We start from the raw sequence: 14,113 nt of genomic DNA on the forward strand, positions 1-14,113 counted from the left end.
TCTCTAGTTGTGGCGAGCAGGGGCTACTCTTTGCTGCAGTGCACGGGCTTCTCATTGCGGTGGCTTCTCTTGTTGCAGAGCATGAGCTCTAGGCACGCGGGCTTCAGTAGTTGTGGCACGCAGGCTCAGTAGTTGTGGTTCCCAGGCTTAGTTGCTCCGCGGCATGTGGGATCTTCCCGGACCAGGGCTCAAACCCGCGTCTCCTGCCTTGGCAGGCAATTCTTAACCACTACGCCACCAGGGAAGTCCTGTGATTCCCTTTTAAAATCAACTCTGTCTTGCTTAGAATAGGCTCTACTTCTGGCCTATTGTTTCACTGATGTGTCTGTTTTGCATGAGTAGCTTTATAATATTGAAAAAAAGAAGGAATGAATGAAGTCAGGCCTTGGCTAGAAGAGGAACTTGTTCTGGCTGCAAACAACTAGATCTGCTAGAGGGCTGTCCTGACTTGACAAGAAAAGGAACTGAGGCAATGAAGTAGGAAATGTGAGTTCATACAACACAGTGGGGAGACAGCAGACACCAAAGATGGCATGCGTAAGGCCATGGGCACGCCGGGGGCCAGGATTTACGAAAGAGGCCGGGGGTGGGGCAGTTGCTAGAAGGGAAGATCTAGACAGGACAGGACTCCAGCAAATGCAGCAATGATCTTCACAGGAAAAAGTAGTTCTTTGAAGCCAACTATTCATTTGCAGAAAGAATATCAGGGAATGTGTATCTCTCATCAGCTGAGCAAGAGCTGAGTAATGTCTTATTAAACACGATAAGGCTGGTGATATGTTGATGGAAGTAACAATTTGGCACATGACGGGAAAAAGCAGCAGATGTCACGTAGTTAGGCGTCAGTAAACTATTTGTTACAGCGCCTCGAAAGTTTATTGGAACCAGGGGGTCAGCCAGCCTTCGGTAACTGGGTAGGTGAGATGTGTGTAACAGGGTTTGATATTATGGGTATGGTCCTAATTAAGAGATTTATTTATGTATTTTTAAAAATTTATTTATTTTATTTTTGGCTGTGTTGGGTCTTTGTTGCTGCACGTGGGCTTTCTCTGAGCCGACGTGCCACAACTACTGAAGCCCATGCACCTAGAGCCCGTGCTCCGCAACAAGAGAAGCCACTGCAATGAGCAGCCCGTGCACCACAACAAAGAGTAGCCCACACTCGCCGCAACTAGAGAAAAGCCCGCGCAGCAGTGAAGACCCAACACTGTCAAAAAAAAAAAGAACCAGTGAGAAAGCAATCACCTGTGATCCTGGGCTTTGAAAAACCACCATGATTATTTCATGTACAACTGCTTTCCCATGGCTTACTCATCAGTGGGACTAAAATGTCTGATGGGAGAGTAAGAAGGGACAGATTGCTGGTGAGGAAGGACAATAAAAGAGCCAGAACAACTCAGGGAACCAGAAACTAAATTCATCACTGTTATCTTACAAATGCATTTATAAATGATTCCTTATACATGCTGAGCCGGGCTCTGTACGAACAGTGGGGTGAATCACCTCCGAAAGAATCCCCCACTGAAAGACAGCACGGTGACAATTTTACAAAACTTGATGGGGCAGGGCAGAGGCGAGGCGCTGTTTAGGATGCCAGAGGGAAGGGGAGTAGGATGAAAGAGAAGAGAACACAGAGGTGGAAGGCAAGTGAGGGAGGGCAGTCCTGGGGAGAGAGCAGCTTGGGAGAGACCTGATTAGATAAGACAGCCCTGCAGGGAGCTGTCCTATCTCTGCCTGACAACAGCCCGAGGGCCTAGGACAACCCGGCTGCCTCACTGGGATTCTGAAAGCAGAGATGGGGGCGGGGAGAGGCAGTGCGGTGAAGCCGGACAGGCTTAAGGGCTACCCAGACGGGGACTCCTGGCTGGGACCCTTGTTGCAGCAAAAATAGAAATGAGAGTTTTCTTTTCTGATAAACAAAGAAAACAAGGGAACGATGAAGAGGCTAGGGAAGCAACTTAAACAGGCCTGAAAGAGTTAAGCAATCTTGGTTATTTTTTAGCTGTTACACTAACGAACACTTGTAGCTAGACTTGTCCTTCACAAAGCTAATTACTCCACATGAATTACACTCCGCACCTGGCATTCTTCTCCCTCTACTCTCCCTTGTAACATTCTTCATTTCAGAAAGGTCACCGGCAGATAACCTCAGGGACACCAGACCCGGTTGCTGAGCCGCCTGACGCCAGCTTTGGCCATAAATTTGCAGAAAAAAAGAAAGAAATGCAAAACCTTAATTACTTTGAGCCTTATCACCTATCACAGACCACGAGTCCCAGCTCTATAACCTTGCCCTATTCCCCAGAGAAGGGGGGCACAGTTCTTGAGGCACTAGCCTGCCATGTTTTCCCCTTTGCCTGGCAAAGAATTAAAGCTATCTTTCTTTTTCCTCCATAAACTCTATCTCTGTATTTCTGTTCGGCATTGGTGCAGAGAGCCAAGGCGGTTTTTTTTGGCAACAAAATTTGGGGGCTCATCCAGGATATGCTCGCGGGCAGGCAGCCCCGCAGGGCCCCTTGGCTTGATTGGATGCTCGGGGATCTCTCTCCATGCCAGCCTGCCAGCCTCCTTCAGGAGAGCGGACGGTTGGGGGATTTCTCTGAGGCCAGATCGCCAGGGACTCCCTGCTGCAGGGCCGTGCCCCACCTCACCCTACCAGCCGTCATGGCTGCAGAACTCCAAAACTGTGGCGGAGAACAGGGGGGGGCCTTTGCCCTAGCAGCTGCCGAGGCTTATTTTTATTTTTTTATTTTTTGCCTTAAGGACACCTTCTCTTCCCTTCCCCGCACCAGCCCGGACTTCTACTCCGAGAAGACTTTGATCCTCTTGGAGGATCAGAAAGAGGGCATTTGTTAAGTCGCGACACACCCGCCAGCATTTTGGTAAGTCCCCCAGGGCGCACAGCTGAGGCCTTTTTTGACTTTGTCCATTTGGGGAACTTTGGTTCCAATTTGGGGAATTCTTGCTGTGAAGGGAAATTCTGTTTGTAAGGCACCGTTTTGGACAAACGTCACTTGGAAGTCACGTTTGGGGCATTTTGCCGTTTGGCTTTTGATTTCTGGGCATCTCTTTGCCATCCTTTTGGGATATCTCTTTGCTCTTTGTTTTACTTTGTGACTTCCCGCTGGCGCGGTTTTGGTTTGGTTTGTTTACTTTGGTTTGAGCGCACAGACATCTGTGACTAACTTTTTGAGCTAAAATGGGAAGCGCTTCCTCTAAGGTTCCACACCCACCTGGGAACGCTTGGAGAAAAATTTAAATGACTGGTCGACCTATAGCTGTGATCCAATGGGGGGGAAAAAAATGGGTCTCTTATAATTAGATCTTTATTGCCACGGGATGGGGAAAATGGACCGAGGTTCCCTTATGTTCAGGACTTTATTTTTCCCTTTATTATAATCCTGCTCTAGGTGGCTCCACAATCAAAAGCCTGAGGAATCAAAAAAAATCTCACCTAACATTCTAAATGATCCCCTTCCAACTTCAAGCAACTCTCAGGAGGGAACGAAGCTTCTGCAACTCCTGCAAGTTCCCTCACTCCTCCAGAGTCTTCTGATCAAACTAAGACCCCACCTCCCCAGAGAAACAAGCCCTGCTAGGACATTTTATCAGCCAGTCTGCCCCTGTTATTAGGGTCAATTTGAGCACTATTTGGTCTATATTTTAGCTATGAAACTATGCCTACAGAAAGAGAAAGATGATTTTTGACAGTTTGGCCACAATATTCTTTAGACTCCGGAGGAAATTGGTTAAAGTAAAACTTTTTTTGAAATTGCAAAACCAGTTCTTTTGGCATGTGCAATGAGAAAAAGCTAGCTTGTTGAAATACTTTTTTTTTCAGAATCCTGACCCTGAGAGAACACAAATATGCCTAGGAGAAAGCTTGAAGTTAATTCTTACCGTGTCCTTGAGATACAAACACAACACAGCCCACTTTGCCTGAGACTTCAGCTTTGGGTTAATTAGTAGAACTTCAAGCAAGGGGAAAAAAAGGGGCAGAGACATTTTAAGCCCCAAGTGGAAAACTATGAGATCTGTGTTTGTCTGGATACATGTGTATATCTCAGTATGTGTCTTTGTCTTTGGATAATACTGCTGAGGTTAATTTGTAAATGAGCTCTATTTCATTGGTTAAAAGAAAAGTAAGTGCTTACAAATCAAACAATTCTAAATACAAGAGAAATTAAGCTAACCGAATTCTAGGTTCTCGTGAACTGGGAAATACTCAGTATTAAATTAATACCTGGTATTAATGTTTCTTGATGAAATTAATATAGACATGTCTTTAGAGTCATCAAGTATAATACTTTTATTGTGCCTAGGTTTAATATAAACTAAATAAGATCCTATTATATCTGTTGCAAATTTGTCAGCAATGAAAGTAACTTGATGTGAAGAAATTTTTAAGAAAAAATACAAATGAGATAAGAGCTCTGGGTAAACTTTTTAGGAATAAGTATGTTTTAGGAATGTCAATTTAAGAATAATCCTTCCAGATGCCCGACAACTTGAAAATTTAGAGTTGTGCTAAATTAAGTTAAATGATGGAAGTTTATTGAATAACTAGGCCATTTCCAAATAAAATACTGAAACATCCCAAGGGGAGATATTAAACTAATTAGGTTCATTGGGTATGTTAAATTACATGGGAAGTATTGTCAAATGAGTAATAAATCTTCTTAGGTTATATTGTATGGTAAATGTTACTAATATAGATACTCTAGAAATTATATGGGATTCCTAAAGTTCTGATATGTCCTGGTAAAATGTTATCAGTCATAAATCCAGTTATTATCTTAAGGTGTTGTATGTCACAGCAGTAGCCAAGTTACCTTGTCAAATTACATTACATTGTAATCAGATTTTAAATGTGTCTTCTTAAGTCTTTTATCATTATAGACAGTTATGGTTTTATTCTGATGCCTTTGCAAAAATGCTTCCTCTTCAAGAAGATTTATAGAAAGGACTTTTAGATAAATACAAGCTTCTGACTTGTACTGAACTGGGTAAGAAGTAGAAAAATTCTAGAAAAAACATGATGGCTTCATAAAAAGTTAACAAAAGGACTAAATGAACTGGTGAATATGGTTATAATTTTATGGTTTCTATCTGAAAAATTACTGGTTTGAATCTATGTTTTCCAGGTGTGAGGAAAACCTCCCCATCAAGCAAATTATGGCTTACAGTAATTTGGTAAATTATACTTTTGTAAGCGGAATTGAAACATTTATCTTTTCTCTCTGCCTGCTCCCTCCAGAGATTGGAAACTCTTAGGTTCCCAACAGCTTTATCAGATAAATTAGGAAGGCTACATCACTAACAGGTACAGAAATCTCAAGTTATTTTGGGGACCTTGAAAAGGAAGGAATTCACCTAGATCTGGTAAGCGAAATCTGTGACAAGCCCTTGGTGTGACTTTCCTAGTCCTGAGAGGTCTTTTAAAAGTTCAGTCTGAGACTCCTTATAAAAATTTCAGTGAGCAAAAAGTCTGTATGATCAATTACAATTATATAAACCATCAGGCCATGTTTATTGAGACTAGACTGAAATTTGGTTCTCTCTCTCTGTTAAGAGAACAAAATTTTCTTGGAATGCTGCTTTTAATAACAGACTATGTAAATTTCTTTGCCTTTAAGTGATTTGTATTTGCTTTTAAAATCGTTTGTTACTTTGGTAAAGTAAATAAGTATTATTTCACAATGATCTATGAAGATTTTGGCACACATAGATTAAGTTCATCCTGCATCTACAAAAATTAACCCCTCATTGTCAGACTTTTGCTATCCTGATGTCTTTGTAACATGGCAATGGTCTACTCCTAAGTCAGAGAATTTAACATGAGTTAAAAATAGCTGTAAATCAAACAATCAGGGCTATGGAAAATCCAAGACAGCTGCTTGGCTTTTTCCAGCTCCATGACAAACCTCATTTTTATGTGATGGGTTAAAGCCTTCCCTGGCTGCAGAGTTAATGCCCTCACAATGGAAACAAAAGAATTATGCTTCACTGAATATTAAATTCTAGTTTTGTTAATTAAGGTCTGTGTTTACCACGACTCACTTTCTGATAGTTCCTTGCTGTTATGTTATACTGCTAAAAAGTTTAACAGAATTATTAAAGGACACTCTAAGTTTGTTTCTACAGCTTATCTCAGTAATCTATCTTTGGATGAAGATCAGATGCCCCACGACCTATAATCAGGGGATTATGCATATTGGAAAAGACATAATTTAAAGGACTATCTCCAACCTGGATGGAAAGACCCTTATCAGGTAGTTTTAACTAGCTCATTCACAGTGTAACTAAAGGGAATTAACGCTTGGATTAATTTTCACTCACAAAGTGCCCCTGTACTGGACTGGCCTTTGGAGAGGATGCCTGATCTCAAAATCACCTTAAAACGATGCTCAAATGAGGAAACTATACTCACACCAGGATGAAAAGAAGATGACAATCAGAAGTAGACAGCTTGCCCAAGATCCCCAACCTGACTCGTATGATCATTTATAATGTTTTCTTGACTTCTTGGACCTTTGCATATGAATCAGATGTTTTTCTATCATAGGTATGATGCTATGCTAATTTTGAAATCAATCCAATTGTTGGGTTTGTGGCCAATTACCTGTGTCTAGTATTTCTGGTTTACCTGAGTGAATTTCTCCACTCCAAGGCTCTAATTGGTTGACTCTTAGGAAATTTATTTAAAGAAAAATTATAGTCATGTTCAGGCCACTATTGATATTACTAGATAAGAGCCCCTCACCTGGCCAATTTATAATACCTGTTCTGACCTTGGCCATAAAGATAAATTTTCCTCTATTACTCAAGTACAATCAGAGCAACAAGCAAAATTTCAGCCAAGAAATAAAACCTCCCACAATTATGGGATGGATTTATGTAGTTAACACCAGGCTATGGTAATTTAAGTTTAAAGGCTCCTCTATGCTGGGAACAATTAAATCATACTAAGGATAGTCAGTCTAGTAACACTAGAAAGCTGGACTGGGTGCCTTGTGGACAATGCCAATATATAATTTCCCTAAAATATAAGGATTGGTACAGAACAGACTAAGTCAGGCGACCTGGGATATACTGGGTCACACCTAATGAAGTTCTTGACTTAAATTCTTACTTATTACCTTACTAATCTGCTAGCTATATTTTTTATATTGCCTGTTTTACAAAATTGTTGTCTTTTACATTACCAAATGTGTGACTGAGCCTCTGATAAAACGATGATATACAGTTCCATATGAGATCAATGATTGAAATAGTGTAACTCTAGATATGGGAAGAAGCGACAAGAGGGAATATTTTCCTGGGCCATAAGAGACTAGGAAGACAGGTGGTCCAGAGACTTTTGGATGCTAGTAAAGGCCTAGTCCCGTAATAGCACATCGATAGTGCTAATAGTGGCCTATCAGAAAAATCTTCGCTAGACCTGGGAATGAGCGTTCCTAGCACCATGGGATGAAATGGTCATGAAATGCTGTCCCCAAACCATGGTCAAATTTATGACCATGAAGGGGCCCTGCTGACTAGAAATTAGCACTTGCCATCTACCTCTACAAAGATTAAATCATGGCCACTGCAGCTAGTGGCCTTCAATACCCCCTGAAAGCAGTTCAGGGTGGAGATCAGGAATGAGGCCGTCTGTGCTCTGGGAAAAACTGGCAGAACAGGCCTTCAGATAGATATTTTCAGAAAAAGATTTTCATGAGCTCAAATTCTTGTATCTTCTCATACCTAGAAAAACACTAAAGTTGTTAACGGTGACAACTGCTTTGGTTTATATGTTAATACCACATCAAAGGTTAAAACCTACTTGGATAAACCTAGACAACTGGCTACCTGGCTACAATTCTCCTCGAAGTGTCAGGTCTAGATTAGGATTCAGGGTTATTCTCCTGAAAGAAATAAGATCTATTTTGTCTATTAATGTTCAGGTTGTCACTCCTCCAATTACTTCTGAGTCTGTTACACTGCCATCAGTCACACTGGGCTAATAAAAAGGACATCAAAGGGGCTTCCCTGGTGGTGCAGTGGTTGAGAATCTGCCTGCCAATGCAGGGGACACGGGTTCGAGCCCTGGTCTGGGAGGATCCCACATGCCGCGGAGCAACTAGGCCCATGAGCCACAATTACTGAGCCTGCGCTCCGCAACAAGAGAGGCCGCAATAATGAGAGGCCCGTGCATCGCGATGAAGAGTGGCCACTGCTTGCCGCAACTAGAGAAAGCCCTCGCACAGAAACGAAGACCCAACACAGCCATAAATAAATAAATAAATAAATAAATAAATAAATAAATAAAATTAAAAAAAAAAAGACATCAAAAATATATATGACTACACCAAATGGCTTCATTCCTCTGGACAGGATGACCCAAGAACTGACTCTATCTGGACCACAATCAAAATTGTCATCAAACGTAACTTGGCTCTTACTCCTGCTTTGGCCCCTGGTTAAAATAATTCTTTTACTGATCTTTGGCCTCTGCCTGTTTTTTTTAAACCTACTTGTTAAGTTTTATCTCTTCCAGATTACAACAGGTTCACATGAAGATAATGGTGATGCAGAGATTCCAGCCACTTCTCAGGACAGATCCTGCCAAAATAAGAGCAGAAGTCACCCTGGAGCCCCTAAATAAAACAGGGCGAGAGCTCCATGACCCCAAATAGGTGGGGTCTACGAGTCCCTTGCCAGCCTTAAGAAACTACAGGAGACATACTGTAGTCCCTCATCCTCCCAATAAAGATTTCTTGGGGTTCACGTCTCTCAGGGGGGATTTGAAGTAGGAGATAGATGGACCCCTGGGCCAGACAGCTGGTGTTTGTCAGGTGGAGCAAAAGTGAAGTTTTATCCTCAGCCAGACAAGAATGATGCCTTTTTCCCTTCCTCCATTGATATGGTGGGAATGAACTAGCTAGTGGAGAATTTGTTGCAACATAAATAGAAATGAGGTTTTTCCTCTCCTTGATAACAAGGAAAAATAAAGTGAACAGTGAACAAGCTAGAGAAGAGACATAAACTGGTCTGAAAGAGTTAATCAATCCTAGTTTTAATTTACCAATCTGTAGTGTCTGTAACTAGATTTGTCTTTCACAAAGCTAATCTATCACCCCTTAACCCTGTGTGAATTACATCCTGCACCTGGTGTTTACCTCCTTGCACTACCTTGTAGCAAATCACCCCTCGTAGCATTTTGCATTTCAGAACGTAGGTGGCAGGCCGGTAACCCAGAGACAGACAGGCCCAATTACTGGGCTACCTGACACCAGTGGTGACCGTTTGAAATAATGCAGGAAGAAGAGGAATGCAAGACCTTCATTATACTTTTGAGTCTTATCACCTACCCTAGACTATGAGCCCTAGGCTATATAATCTCTCTCAAATCCCCAGGGAGGGGGGAGGGGCACAGTTCTTGAGGCGCTAGTCTGCCGTGTTTTCCCCTTTGCCTGGCAAAGAATTAAAGCTAACTTTCTTTTCCTCCAAAAACTCTGTCTCTGTATTTCTGTTTGGCATCAGAGCACAGAGCCAAGGTTTTTTTGGCAACAAGCTTTCAAGCAGCACATTGGCCCACCACACGATCGTCACTAGCAATTTTATTTTGACAAACTGACCTCAGAATGGTAAATAAAGGTTTCAGAACAAAAAAAGAACGGATTGCCGGCCTCCAGCTAATACACCAGCCAGGTTTATGTATGTACAAAACTTACAAGTATCTACTTATTAGAAATTAAAGGCAATCTCACCCTAAAAATGAAGGGGCTCTTTTATTGTGAATGCAGTTAAGTTTAAAAAGCTGGCTTGATAAAAATATCTTTTCAGAACTCTGACTTTAAACAAAGGCTTTCTGGGGGAAACTTGCATTTCTCTGTGTCTTTGAGATGTAAATGTTCTACCTGATCTTCCTAGGATGTTGTGTGTGTGTGAGTGTGAATGTCTATGTGTTTTGAAAACTTGACCTCTGCCATGCTATTTTTTGAGAGTAAACTCTCTGGATTTTACTTAGGTTACATCTTCCCCCACTGTTATGTGGAAGCCTCTTGCGTCTTATTGGTTTGAATCAATATTAATATATTTTATTAATGGCCAAATGATGGATCCTTTTAAATTGGAGAAACTAACAAATTGGCGAATCTAGGGTGCTCTCATTATAAACAGCTGTTTTATTGGTACCTATAAAAAATCAAAGGTAAAAAAAAGTTATATCTAATGATTAACCTATGAATGTCTTTAGTTTAAAACAAGTAAGAAAAACTGGTTTGGGAAGCTTCATTTGTGGTCTTTGCTTTCCCTCAATGGGTCTTACAGATGCTAATAGAAGCATTAGAATAATTAATGTTAACAGGAAAAATCCTTAAAGGAAAGTCTAGATACTATTTCCAACAAGGTAGAAATTTTAAAAGGAATTATCTCAAATGAATAAAGAAATCTTTGGATGGTTATTTAAAATGGGATAAATAAAATGGAGATTTATGTGATAAAAACACAAGATTTTGATATTACTACACTACCTAAGGTTAAATGGGCCAAAAGGGACCCTCTACTGGTCCCCAGTAGTAAAAGCCAAACAAGTCCATTCTATTTACCCTAGTTTTAAGTATACATTTAGGGGGCTAGAAAAAAAAATTTACACTGAGATACCTCACCAGCAATTATTTGGGGCAACAGTTAGGCCAAAGGGCCTGCATTCTTGGCTCAACCCCCCTCTGCAAATTCCAGAGCCTTTTATATAAAAATAGATAAAATGGACAGGAAATAAAAAGAAAAACTTCTAGACCTCCTCCTATAAGATCAAAGCTTGTTGATTGGCTCCTAATGAAAGCTAAAGTTAAAGGTATAAAAGTTGACAGAATTGAGATGAAAGTGTATAAAATTGGTATATTTAAATGCTTTCTATGAGATGGTTACATCTCTTTTAATTATATTACAGGATAGACATGTTTCAGTAGGAAATACTGATACTTCCCCTGCCTGGTATTATAAGATAAGGCATATAGATTGCCCCTAAGGAAATATTAAACATACTAAAGGAGACCAGTAGGGTTACCTGAGTCATAGAAATAAGTAAAAGCTGGGAACTAACATTCAAGGGCCAATAAAAATACAGTGATTTTGCTCTGGGTTTAACTTGTAAACTCAAAATGAAGGTCTTTGCTGAATGCCTTATACAAACCTTTGAAAGCATGATAAATTAAACTCAAGTTCTAGAACACAGAACTCGTAAAATAAATGTTTAGTTAGAAATCTTGTCTCTGATAAAATCTTTTAGTATAGTTTAGCTGACAGACCTTGTTCTTTGGGGAACAGGTCTTTCGCTTGCAAATTACTACAAACCAGAAATGTAAATATAGGCCACAAGGATGACTGAGCCTAATTAGCTCAATCTGGCTGCTCTCCCAGAGGCAGTGGCGTGAAGCGAGATCTTGATTCCCTGCCCAGAAATTGATCCTGGAGAGCGTGGATGAAAACCGCTAATTCTAGCCACCAGACCAGCAAGGGCTAGAGGCTAGAAGCTATTTTTCCCTGGCTCTTGCCTCCAGTGAGAAATGTATTTCTCACGGAGGCAAAAACCGTAAAAACAGGTACAAAGTTTATTATTAGAGACATAGCACAAGTGGGAGAGCACACAGAGAAACAGTTTAGTTAAGATAGAAGCAAGGCAGAGCTGCACACGCGGAGAGAAGGTGTGGGCGTCCCCCCTAAGGAGGAGGAGTGCAGTAAAGAGGCGGTAAAGTCATTTATGTCGGGAGTTCTTCCGGGTGTTTGTCTTCCTTCTGGCCAATCGTCTTGTTTTTCACCCCCCTGGCTAATTTGTTTCAGGACCCTCCCCCCAGGTGCAAACGCACCTCTCAGCCAAGATGGATCTTGATGCAAAGGCGTCTGGGAGAAGCAAGGCTCATTATGGCATGGCATTGTCCCCTGACTTTTGACCCCCAAGGAGCCTTTCTGCACATGTGTAATGTCTCCCTTGCCTCGGGCGGGGGCGGGGGCGGGATACGTGATCTCTTGATCTTTTACTCAGACAAGGTTTTGCCCCTCTTTGTTCCTGCCATGACTGTTGTCTTGAGGCGTCCACAAGAGACAAAGCCTGGCTATTTAACCCTGTTTCTGTTGTTACTTCCATTTCGGAGGGCAAACAGGAGGCTGATCGTAAATGCCTAACCTGGAACCCACCTATCTCCTGTCTCAGGAAATGCAAACAGGAGGCTAGTTTTAAGCGTCCCGCCTGAAGCCCACTTTTCCTGCCCTATGAAATGTAAACAGAAGGCCAGTTGTAAATGTCTATCCTGGAGCCCATCTATCACCTGCCTCATGGCAAGACCTGAAACCAAGGAAGAAAAAAATGACAAAGTGGCAATTTAAAAATTCAAACCGCTGGGAATGCTCCCTCAGCCAAACTTTACAAATAGTAAAGCCTTGGTCATCTAAGTAAGCAACTTTAATGTATTCCAACTGTTCTTTGCAAACTAGTAAGTTTATATTGTAATACCTGATTCATAACTAAGTTTTTAAGTAAAGCCATGAAATCTCGTTTTGCCCATCTATATCATATGTCTGTGTACACATTATACATATGAGATATATACCTCTGGAAAGTATTATCAAAATTGAATTTATAGGGCTTCCCTGGTGGCGCAGTGGTTGGGAATCTGCCTGCCAATGCAGGGGACACGGGTTCGAGCCCCGGTCTGGGAAGATCCCACATGCCGCGAAGCAACTAAGCCCGTGAGCCACAACTACTGAGCCTGCGCGTCTGGAGCCTGTGCTCAGCAACGACAGTGAGAGGCCCGCGCACCGCGATGAAGAGTGGACCCCGCTCGCCGCAACTGGAGGAAGCCCTCGCACAGAAACGAAGACCCAACACAGCCAAAACTAACTAACTAACTAAATAAATAAAATAAATTAAAAAAAAATTGAGTTTATAAAGAGCTCTAATTTAAAAGAAAGCGCTTACAAATAGAGGAAGCAGCCAAAATGACTCTCAGGTTCACGTGAACTAGGAAATATTCAATATTAAGTTGATACCTGGTATTAAAGTTTGTTTGTTGATGTAATCAATATAGACATGTCTTTAGAGCAGGGGTCCCCAACGCCCGGGGCCACAGACCAGTACCAGTCCGAGGCGTATTAGGAACCGGAGGTGAGTGGCACACAGTAGGAGGTGAGTGGCGGGCGAACGAGCGAAGCTTCATCTGCTGCTCCCCTTTGCTCTCATCCCCCCGCCCCCCCAGTTGGTGGAAAAATTGTCTTCCACGAAACTGGTCCCTGGTGCCAAAAAATTTGGGGACCGCTGCTTTAGAGTCACCAACATTAAGTATAATACTGTATTGTACCTAGGTTCAATAGAAGTCAAATAAGACATTATTGTATCTGTTACAAGAAAAATAACTGGATGTGATGAGACTTTAAATGTAAATGAGATAAGAGCTTTTGGGTAAACTCTTCAAAAATAATTATATTTTAGAAATGTCTACTTAAGATGATCTTTCCAGATATTTGGTAACTTGAAGTTCTAGAGTTGTGCTAATTTAAGTGATGGAAGTTTTTTGAATAGCTAATTTCCAAAAAAAAAAAAAAAAAGATACTGAGACATCAATTACTAAATAGGGAAACTAAAGGCATTTAGGACTATCAGTAAAAATGGTGCCACCCTGAGATGTTCTCTGTAAGAAAATGAATGTTTTTAGAAATTATCACTGTTATTTTTCACCAATCTACAGAATGCTAACATAAAAGACAGTTCAGAATTGCTTACTTTTTCGTTTTCACTAGAAATTAAGGTTTTTAAGAGTTGAGAATTCTAATTTAAACATATAATTAAAGCTAATAGGAATAATATGGAAACATTTCAGTGTACAGTAGGAAAGTAGAATGTGTTTTCAGTAAAGAAGGTATATATGGAATCCCTAACATCTGATATGCCCTGGTATAATGTTATGTCATAATTCTAGTTATTATCCTAAAATGTTATGTCACAGAAATATCCAAGTTTCCTGCCAGCTGCATTGTACTCAAATCTTTAACCATGCTATTTTAAGTTTTGTCCTGATGCTTTTACAAAATGAAGATTTTTAAGAAGACTCATAAAAAACAAATACAAGTTTCT

The 14,113-nt window shown here is 41.0% G+C and overlaps 1 long non-coding RNA gene across 1 annotated transcript; it reads left to right on the top strand.

Moving 5' to 3' along the window:
- The first annotated feature begins 2,301 nt into the window (after nt 1-2,301).
- LOC132373544 (uncharacterized) lies at nt 2,302-8,484 on the top strand. Its single transcript, XR_009505453.1, has 2 exons — nt 2,302-2,882; nt 3,411-8,484. It is a non-coding gene; the product is annotated as an uncharacterized LOC132373544 (long non-coding RNA).
- Nucleotides 8,485-14,113: the final 5,629 nt, after the last annotated feature.

The sequence above is a fragment of the Balaenoptera ricei genome, chromosome 10 (genome assembly GCF_028023285.1).
Source record: "Balaenoptera ricei isolate mBalRic1 chromosome 10, mBalRic1.hap2, whole genome shotgun sequence".
Lineage (NCBI taxonomy): Eukaryota > Metazoa > Chordata > Mammalia > Artiodactyla > Balaenopteridae > Balaenoptera > Balaenoptera ricei.